General features: G+C 43.8%; 1 protein-coding gene across 13 annotated transcripts in view; it reads right to left on the reverse strand.

Moving 5' to 3' along the window:
• The window catches only part of TENM4 (teneurin transmembrane protein 4), a 1,400,276-nt gene that overhangs the window by 1,013,460 nt on the left and 375,530 nt on the right, over positions 1-11,286 (reverse strand). The gene's annotated exons all lie outside the window — the stretch shown is intronic.

The raw sequence follows: 11,286 nt of genomic DNA on the forward strand, positions 1-11,286 counted from the left end.
TTATATTCTTGTATATAGGAGCAGTATTATAGTAGTTATATTCTTGTATATAGAAGCAGTATTATAGTAGTTATATTCTTGTATATAGGAGGCAGTATTATAGTAGTTATATTCTTGTATATAGGAGCAGTATTATAGTAGTTCTATTCTTGTATATAGGAGGCAGTATTATAGTAGTTATATTCTTGTATATAGGAGCAGTATTATAGTAGTTATATTCTTGTATATAGGAGGCAGTATTATAGTAGTTATATTCTTGTATATAGGAGCAGTATTATAGTAGTTATATTCTTGTATATAGGAGAAGTATTATAGTTGTTATATTCTTGTATATAGGAGCAGTATAATAGTAGTTATATTCTTGTATATAGGAGGCAGTATTATAGTAGTTATATTATTCTTGTATATAGGGAGCAGTATTATAGTAGTTATATTCTTGTATATAGGAGACAGTATTATAGTAGTTATATTCTTGTATATAGGAGCAGTATTATAGTAGTTATATTCTTGTATATAGGAGCAGTATTATAGTAGTTATATTCTTGTATATAGGAGGCAGTATTATAACAGTTATATTCTTGTACAAAGGAGCAGTATTATAGTAGTTATATTCTTGTACAAAGGAGCAGTATTGTAGTAGTTATATTCTTGTATATAGGAGCAGTATTATAGTAGTTATATTCTTGTATATAGGAGCAGTATTATTGTATTTATATTCTTGTACATAGGAGGCAGTATTATAGCAGTTATATTCTTGTATATAGGAGCAGTTTTTTAGTAGTTATATCCCTGTACACAGGAGCAGTATTATAGTAGTTATATTCTTGTACATAGGAGCAGTATTATAGTAGCTATATTCTTGTACATAGGAGCAGTATTATAGTAGTTATATTCTTGTATATAGGAGTAGTATTATAGTAGTTATATGCTTGTATATAGGAGCAGTATTATAGTAGTTATATTCTTGTATATAGAAGACATTATAATAGTTGTTATAGTCTTGTATATAGGGGTATTATTATAGTAGTTATAGTCTTGTATATAGGAGCAGTATTATAGTAGTTATATTCTTGTATATAGGATCAGTATTATAGTAGTTATATTCTTGTATATAGGAGCAGTATTATAGTAGTTATATTCTTGTATATAGGAGCAGTATTTTAGTAGTTATATTCTTGTATATAGGAGCAGTATTATAGTAGTTATATTCTTGTATATAGAAGCAGTATTATAGTAGTTATATTCTTGTATATAGGGGCAGTATTATAGTAGTTATATTCTTGTATATAGGAGCAGTATTATAGTAGTTATATTCTTGTATATAGGAGCAGTATTATAGTAGTTATATTCTTGTATATAGGAGACAGTATTATAGTAGTTATATTCTTGTATATAGGAGCAGTATTATAGTAGTTATATTCTTGTATATAGCAGCAGGATTATAGTAGTTATATTCTTGTATATAGGAGCAGTATTATAGTAGTTATATTCTTGTATATAGGAGCAGTATTATAGTGGTTATATTCCTGTACATAGGGGGCAGTATTACAGTAGTTAGTTCACCAGTCCACATGTATTATCAATACTTACTGTATACATAACCTTGTTTCTATGTACACTTGACATGTGATATTTGGTATACACATCGATGTTAGTCCCGATTTAGATCACTGGGTAATATAAGAACACGCGCACAGTCACTGGTGCATAGACGAAGACATTTATAAATACCAATTATTGCCAGGGTTCACTGATCAGAAATACAGATTTGGGGCAGAATGGGAGAAGGAGAAAATTGGTTTCTGTAAGGAAATTAGATATTAAATAGCGCCATTCAGTATAGGCCGCTGTGAAACTTGAGGCTGTTAAAATGTGATAGAAATGCCTTTCCTTCACCTTTTTTTTTTCTCCCATGAAAGACATTCGCAGCTTATCGATCTCATCTGTTCAGAAGCGGACCAGAGATTTCCACACTTCTGATATACAAAAAACCTGAAATAAAATCATATTATACCCCAATATCCTTATCATTTTTCAAAGTTGAAACCTACAGACACTTTACCTATCCTTTTTGCAGTGCACATTTAAAAGGGTTTCCAGGAATAGAAAAGCAGAGCTAATTCCTTCCAAAAACAGTGCCACCCCTGTCCTCAGGTTGTGTGTGGTATTACAACTTTTCTCCATTCACTTCAATGGAATTAAGCTGTAATACCACAGACAACCTGATAACATTGGTGGTGCTGTTTTTTCAAATAAATTAACTCTGTTTTTCTTATCCTGGATATCCCTTTTACCTAACCCTGCTTTTATTTTTCTTTAGTTTTAATGGAACCTTCTACTTTTCTGTATAATGTATTGTGAAACACTTGAACAAAAAATACTTGTCAGGGGGAATGGAGGAAAAAAAGTAGTTCTGCATTTTGTTGAATTTCAGTATTAGGTCATTTATCTTGCGGTAAAAAAAACTAAATTTTAACTTTATTCTGTGGATCTGTATGTTTACAGCAATAACTAAATTATACAGTTTGTGTTATGTCCTGTTTCTTTTGAAAATAAAAAAGGGGACTGTGTGGGGTTTGATACCTGTTACCTTTAAAGAGGGCTGTGTGGGATTTGTATTTTTGAGGGATAAACTGTAACAATAATTTTTTATTTTTTTTAGGTCACTGATGGCTTTTTTAAGGGAACTTTTCGCCTGTTTTATAAAATCTATGACTGATTCAGTGTAGGGAATGTCGCCCAGTTGGGGGTCCATCACCTAGGGCAATTTGTCAAGTAGACTAGGACAGGGGCTGCACTTTTCACTGCTAAACATGACAGATCATAGTTTAAAAAAGCTGCAGGGACCCGCATAATTTCTCATTGGGGGCAGTTCCCCACGGCTACTCTCCACCCCACTAGCCCTGATTGACATTTCTCTTCCTATGTGTATAGGGAAAGACGAGTAACCCAAGGCCAGGGAGGCAGGGAGCAGCTGCCTGGAATTGCCCCAATAATTAATTACTAGAGTCCGAGCAGCTTTTTTAAACTATGATTTGTCATGTCTGGCCGAGAAAAGTTCTGCCCCTGTCCTGGCCTACTTGACGATCCACCCTAAGCAATGGACCCCCAACTGGATGACATTTACTGCACTGAATCAGTGCTCTGCGTACACATACTAAGTCAGGACACCAATGGTGAATCAATAAACAGGCCAGGGTACAAATCCAGAAAGACAACAAGGAAGACAAAAATACAAACAACTGGGATTAAGCCAAGGTCAGAGCCAGGAGGATTACAAGGTACAAAATGGCAGGCAAAAAACAGTCAAGAGCAGGCAGAATTCTTCACTAGTTTTCCATCTGCCACGTTGACCACTTCTAAAGGGGCACACTGGAATTTTTTATTTTTTTTTAATCAACTGGTGCCAGAAAGATTTGTAAATTACTTCTATTAAAAAAAACCTTAATCATTCCAGTACTTATAAGCTGCTGTATGAACCACAGGAAGTTCTTCTCTTTTAGAATTTCCTTTCTGACCACAGTGGTCTCTGCTGACACCTCTGTCCATTTTAAGAACTGTCCAGAGCAGGATAGGTTTTCTATGGGGATTTGCTCCTGCTCTGGACAGTTGTTAAAATGGGCAGAGGTGTCAGCAGAGAGCACTGTGGTCAGACAGAAAGGAAATTCAAAAAGAAAAGAACTTCCTGTGGAGCATACAGCAGCTGATAAGTACTGGAAGGATTAAGATTTTTAATAGAAGTAATTTACAGATCTGTTTAACTTTCTGGCACCAGTTACTTTAATTAAAAATTTTTCCAGTGATGTACCCCTTTAACACTGCGTCCAAGTTATGGGGGGGGGGGGGGGGGGGGGTTGTATGATCACTTAGCTCAGTGTTTTCCAAAAAGAGTGCCTCCAGCTGTTGCAAATCTACAGCTCCCAGCATGCCCGGACAGCCTTTGGCTGTCCGGGCATGCTGAGAGTTGTAGTTTTGCAACAGCTGGAGGCACACTGTTTGGAAAAAAAACTGGATATGCCACTACTAATGACAGCAGCATCTAGGAGGTTAAATGACTGGGATCAACGTAACAGCTGATTCTGGTCTTCGGGTGGCCTGGGTCTTCGCTTAATTTAAATTTTCAGATGTAATAATATGTCAAATGTTAGGAAGGGGTTAAAGACATGACACTTCATGTGTCCTTGGCTGGGAAAGGTTAAATGGTATTTCCATCCATTGAGACTAGAGATGAGCGAATTTACAGTAAATTTGATTCGTCACAAACTTCTCGGCTCGGCAGTTGATGTCTTTTCCTGCATAAATTAGTTCAGCCTTCAGGTGCTCCGGTGGGCTGGAAAAGGTGGATACAGTCCTAGGAAAGAGTCTCCTAGGACTGTATCCACCTTTTCCAGCCCACGGGAGCACCTGAAAGCTGAACTAATTTATGCAGGATAAGTCATCAACTGCCGAGCCGAGAAGTTCGTGACGAATCGAATTTACTGTAAATTCGCTCATCTCTAATTGAGACGTGAAACGCTTTAGCCAACGTGATATAGAAAATAACTGTATCCTCCATGAGAAAACAAAAAGCTTCCTATAAAGGGGAGCGAAGACCCAGGCCACGTGAGGCCTCCCTTCATTAATGAAACCTATTCATCTTCCTTAAACTGAAAAATAAAAAGCAATTTACAAAATTTCGGAAAAGTTATATGGCTGGATCCCATTGGAAGGTTAGACTTCACAGAGCAACAACTTCAAGGATAGTTTTTCTTTAAGACTAATAAGCTGTAAATACGAGACATTTATTCTAGATTTACTGCCTATCTGGCTCAGTAATGGATCTCTTGCATTACAGGGGTACTCCGGAGGGAAAAAACATGTATCCACATCTACTGGTCCCAGATAGTTAAACAGATTTGTAAATTATTTCTGTATAAAAAAAAATCTTTATCCTTCCAGTACTTATGAGCAAGTTGTGTAGTTCTTTCAAGTCTGACCACAGTGCTCTCTGCTGACACCTCTGTTTGTGTCAGGAACTGTCCAGAGCAGGAGCAAATTCCCATAGTAAACAAGCAAATTTCTGCTCTTGACAGTTTCTGAAATGGACAAAGGTGTCAGCAGAGAGCACTGCAGTCAGACTGGAAAGAACTACACAACTTCCTCTGGAGCATACAGCAGCTGATAAGTACTGGAAGGGTTAAGATTTTTAAATAAAAGTAATGTACAAATCTGTATAATTTCCTAGCACCAATTGATTTCAAAATTTCCCCCCACCGCAGTACCTCCTTAACGTCTTAAGGACGCAGGGCGTACCTGCACGCCCTGAGTCTGCTCCCTTTCTATAACGTGGGGCCACGGCGAGGCCCCGCGTCATAGTGGGTCGGGCTCGGCCTCTAACAATGGCCGAGACCCGTGGCTAATAGTGCGCGACACTGATCGCGGTGCCGCTCGCTATTTACCCTTTAGACGCGGCGTTCAAAGTTGATCGCCGTGTCTAAAGTGACCGTAAACTACTCCCGGCTAGCTTAGTGGGCTGCTCGGGATCGCCGCGGCGAACCCCAACAGCTGGAGGACACAAGAAGGGTCCCTACCTTCCTCCTGGGTGTCCGATCGCCGAATTACTACTCAGTGCCTGAGATCCAGGCATAAGCAGTCAAGCGGCAGAATCATTGATCAATGTTAGTCTATGGTTTAACAATGATCATTGTAAAAGATCAGTGTGTGCAGTAATATAGTCCCCTATGGGAGCTATAACATTGCAAAAAAAAAAAGGGAAAAAAAAAAAGTGAATAAAGATCATTTAACCCCCTTCCCTAATAAAAGTTTGAATGACCCCCCTTTTCCCATTTAAAAAAAAAAAAAAACAGTGTAAATAAAAATAAACATATGTGGTATCGCCGCATGCGGAAATGTTCGAATTATAAAAATATATCATTAATTAAAGCGCACAGTCAATGGCGTACGCGCAAAATAGCGAATTTTTGGTAACTTTTTATATCATGAAAAAATGAATAAAAAACTATCAAAAAGTCCGATCATTACAATAATGGTACTCCTAAAAACTTCAGATCATGGCGCAGAAAATGAGCCCTAACACCGCCCCATACGCGGAAAAATTAAAAGTTATAGGGGTCAGAAAATGACAATTTTTAACGTAGAAATTTTTGTGCATGTAGTTATGATTTTTTCCAGAAGTGTAGAAACGGAAGCCCCCAAAACTTACAAAAACCAAAGTGCAAAAAAACGAAAAACCCCGGGTCCTTAAGGGGTTAAAAATCATCAATTTAAAGGAACATGCTGAATGATAGGAAATGGATTATTTGTAGGTAAAACTCCAGTAGGTGGCGCCAGAGAACAAGCTCTCATCCTTCTGGAGGAGGCCTACTTTGCATATTTATTACCCAGTGGCCATTGCAAGGACTATCAAACTTCACATGACATTTCGGTGCCCTCCTCATGGAGATATTTAACCCCTTATCTGTACTAGTAGCAAAGGAGATGGAACCAATCACAAGAGCCCCACAGCAGTGGCCATTTTGGAGAAACATTACTTCTTCAGTCTCAGTAGATACAACTTTATGTTTGAGGAATCTTTCAGGCAAATTTATTCGAAAAAATGTAGAACAAGCCATTGCACTACCTTTATACTACCTATTCTCCATATACTGTATATGACAGAGCCTGATACATTTCAAAACAAGAATACACCATATTATTGGCCAATTCTAAGATAAGGAGTAATAGATACAGGTAAAACCATAAAGTCTAATTCCCGGCTCCTCTGTTATTATATTAATGAGATTTTAGTTCCTTTGGATTAATAAACTGACCTTACTGAAGTAGAAAGCACAGAAGCTGATCAGAAAAAGCAGAGCTGCAGTGTAAAGTAATGGGGGGGGGGGGGGGGGGGTGTAAAGTAGAAGTCAGAGTCTTAAATATCCCTGGTGGCCTAGGGTAAGTACAAATTAATATCTCTGGTGGTTTAGAGTTATTGTTACGCCTAGCGCTCCGGGTCCCCGCTCCTCCCCGGAGCGCTCACGGCGTCTCTTTCCCTGCAGCTCCCCGGTCAGTCCCGCTGACCGGGAGCGCTGCTCTCTCATGGCCGTTGGGGATGCGATTCGCACAGCGGGACGCGCCCGCTCGCGAATCGCATCCCAGGTCACTTACCCGTTCCCGTCTCCTGCGGTCATGTGCTGGCGCGCGCGGCTCCGCTCTCTAGGGCGCGCGCGCGCCAGCTCCCTGAGACTTAAAGGGCCAGTGCACCAATGATTGGTGCCTGGCCCAATTAGCTTAATTGGTTCCCACCTGTTCCCTGCTTATATCTAGTCTCCTCCCTTGCACTCCCTTGCCGGATCTTGTTGCCTTGAGCCTAGTGAAAGCGTTTTTGTGTGTTTATACCCTGTGTACCAGACCTTCTGTTATCTCCCCTGACTACGAACCTTGCCGCCTGCCCCCGACCTTCTGCTACGTCCGACTTTGCTTCTGCCTACTCCCTTGTACCTCGCCTATCTTCAGCAGTCAGAGAGGTTGAGCCGTTGCTAGTGGATACGACCTGGTCACTACCGCCGCAGCAAGACCATCCCGCTTTGCGGCGGGCTCTGGTGAAAACCTGTAGTGTCTTAGAACCGGTCCACTAGCACGGTCCTCGCTATCCCTCTCTGGCACAGAGGATCCACCTCCTGCCAGCCGGCATCGTGACAGTAGATCCGGCCATGGATCCCGCTGAAGTTCCTCTGCCAGGGGTCGCTGACCTCCCTACGCTGGTCGCCCAGCAAGCTCGTCAGATCGCCCAGCAGTCGCAACAGATAGCGCAACAAGATCACCAGCTGTCGTACTTGACTACCATGACACAGCAACTCCAGTCACAACTACAGCAAGTACAGTCGCAGCTACAGCAGCAACAATCATCTCCTCCGCCAGCTCCAGCACCCCTTCCGCGGCGAGTGGCCGCTCCTAGCCTCCGCCTGTCCTTGCCGGACAAATTTAATGGGGACTCTAAGTTTTGCCGTGGCTTTCTTTCGCAATGTTCCTTGCACTTAGAGATGATGTCGGATCAGTTTCCTACTGAAAGGTCTAAGGTGGCTTTCGTAGTCAGCCTTCTGTCTGGAAAAGCCCTCTCATGGGCCACACCGCTCTGGGACCGCGATGACCCCGTCACTGCCTCTGTACACTCCTTCTTCTCGGAAATTCGAAGTGTCTTTGAGGAACCTGCCCGAGCCTCTTCTGCTGAGACTGCCCTGCTGAACCTGGTCCAGGGTAATTCCTCTGTTGGCGAGTACGCCATACAATTCCGTACTCTTGCTTCTGAACTTTCCTGGAATAATGAGGCTCTCTGCGCGACCTTTAAAAAAGGCCTATCCAGCAACATTAAAGATGTTCTGGCCGCACGAGAGACTCCTGCTAGCCTGCATGAACTCATTCATCTAGCCACTCGCATTGACATGCGTTTTTCTGAGAGGCATCAAGAGCTCCGCCAGGAAAAAGACTTAGATCTCTGGCCACCTCTCCCACAGTCTCCACTGCAATCTGCGCCTAGGCCTCCCGCCGAGGAGGCCATGCAAGTGGATCGGTCTCGCCTGACCCTGGAAGAGAGGAATCGCCGTAAGGAAGAGAATCTTTGTTTGTACTGTGCCAGTACTGAACATTTTCTGGTGGATTGCCCAATCCGTCCTCCACGTCTGGGAAACGCACGCTCGCACTCAGCTCTCGTGGGTGTGGCGTCTCTTGATGCCAAGTCGGCTTCTCCACGTCTCACGGTACCTGTTCGGATTTCCACTTCAGCCAGCTCTCCCCTCTCAGCCGTGGCCTGCCTGGACTCTGGAGCTTCTGGGAATTTTATTCGGGACTCCTTTGTGAATAAATTCCGTATTCCGGTGACCCGTCTTGTCAAGCCACTCCACATTTCCGCGGTCAACGGAGCCAGGTTGGACTGTACCATACGTTTCCGCACGGAGCCCCTTCTTATGAGCATCGGATCTCACCACGAGAGGATTGAACTTTTGGTCCTCCCCAATTGCACCTCGGAAATTCTCCTTGGACTTCCCTGGCTTCAACTTCATTCCCCAACCCTGGATTGGTCCACTGGGGAGATCAAGAGTTGGGGGTCCTCTTGTTCCAAGAACTGTCTAAAACCGGTTCCCAGTAACCCTTGCCGTAACTCTGTGGTTCCTCCTGTATCTGGTCCCCCTAAGGTCATTAAGGACTCTGCCTGCCACAGGAAATGCCCCTCCCCCCCTCCCAGTTCCATCAGGCAAGCTTCTGTGTCCCCTCATGGCCCTCGTCCTGGTGTCACACTGCCCCGTGCCAGGTCCCGCCCTCTGCCCTCTCTCCCCATTCCTACTCCTGCGGTTCTGCCTGCCGTTGAGGAATCCCTCCATCCTTTCCGGTGTCCTCATCCCAGGGAGGCAGTTACCCGATAAAGAGAAGGGGAGACCTAAGGGGGGGGGTACTGTTACGCCTAGCGCTCCGGGTCCCCGCTCCTCCCCGGAGCGCTCACGGCGTCTCTTTCCCTGCAGCTCCCCGGTCAGTCCCGCTGACCGGGAGCGCTGCTCTCTCATGGCCGTTGGGGATGCGATTCGCACAGCGGGACGCGCCCGCTCGCGAATCGCATCCCAGGTCACTTACCCGTTCCCGTCTCCTGCGGTCATGTGCTGGCGCGCGCGGCTCCGCTCTCTAGGGCGCGCGCGCGCCAGCTCCCTGAGACTTAAAGGGCCAGTGCACCAATGATTGGTGCCTGGCCCAATTAGCTTAATTGGTTCCCCACCTGTTCCCTGCTTATATCTAGTCTCCTCCCTTGCACTCCTTGCCGGATCTTGTTGCCTTGAGCCTAGTGAAAGCGTTTTTGTGTGTTTATACCCTGTGTACCAGACCTTCTGTTATCTCCCCTGACTACGAACCTTGCGCCTGCCCCCGACCTTCTGCTACGTCCGACTTTGCTTCTGCCTACTCCCTTGTACCTCGCCTATCTTCAGCAGCCAGAGAGGTGAGCCGTTGCTAGTGGATACGACCTGGTCACTACCGCCGCAGCAAGACCATCCCGCTTTGCGGCGGGCTCTGGTGAAAACCTGTAGTGTCTTAGAACCGGTCCACTAGCACGGTCCTCGCTATCCCTCTCTGGCACAGAGGATCCACCTCCTGCCAGCCGGCATCGTGACAGTTATATAGGTATTATTATCCCTGGTGGTCTGGGGTAATGTAGAGATTAATATTTATATCCCTGGTTGTCTACAATAATTTAGGGATTAAGGGAGATATGTCATTCCGAGAAACGTATTCCCTATCCGCAAGATAGGGGATACGTTTTAGATAATGGGGGTTCTGACTGCTGGGAACCCCCACAGTCTCCTGTACGCAGCGTCACGACCCTCACCCAAAGCGGGCCGCCACACCCCCTCCATATATCTCTATGAGAGAGCCGTTCGTCTATCTCCGGCTCTCGTATAGAGCTACATGGAGGGGGCCAGGCGGCCCACGCTTTGGATGGGGGTCACGACACTGCATTCCCTGGAAGAGCCGGGGCCCGTACAGGAGTTTGCGAGGGATCCCAGCGGTTGACCAAACCACCCCCTCCACGATCTAAAACTTATCCCCTATCCTGCGGGATATCCAGAGGATACGTTTTTCAGAATGAGAGATTTCTTTAATATCCGTGGATTAGATAATGAACAAAGTTGATATCAATATCCCTGGTAACCTAGGGTAATGTTGGAATTAGTATTATTATCCCTGGCATTCTAGGGTAATATCCATGTAGGCTATGGTAATGTACAAATGAATACCCCTGGTGGTCTGTGGTCATGTAGGCATTACTATGCCTGGTTATCTAAGGTAATATATTGATTAATATCCCTGGCAGTCTTGAGTAATATATTAATTAATATTTCTAGTCATCTGGGGTAATCTAGGGATTAACATTTATGGTAGTCTAGGGTAACATATTGAGCATTATCCCTGGTAGGTTAGGATAATATACAGATTAATATCCCTGGTGGTCTAGGGTAATGTAAAGATTAATATCCCTGGTGATCTGGGATAATGTAGGGATCAATATCCCTCGTGGTTTAATGTAATGTATGTAATGTAGATTAATATCCCTAGTGGTCAGAGGTAATGTAGGGATTATTATCCCTGGTGGTCTGGGTTACTGTAGGGATTAATATTCCTGTTGGTCTGGAGTAATGTAGGGATTAATTTCCGTGGTGGTCTAGACTGATCAACAGAGTTAGGTCCCCGATACTCTTCCATATAAATCATTATTGGTTGTGGATTTAGGATACAGGCACTGGGCTACCAGGGCTAACAACTCTA

This window comes from Hyla sarda, chromosome 2, assembly GCF_029499605.1.
Source record: "Hyla sarda isolate aHylSar1 chromosome 2, aHylSar1.hap1, whole genome shotgun sequence".
In the NCBI taxonomy this organism is placed as follows: Eukaryota; Metazoa; Chordata; class Amphibia; order Anura; family Hylidae; genus Hyla; species Hyla sarda.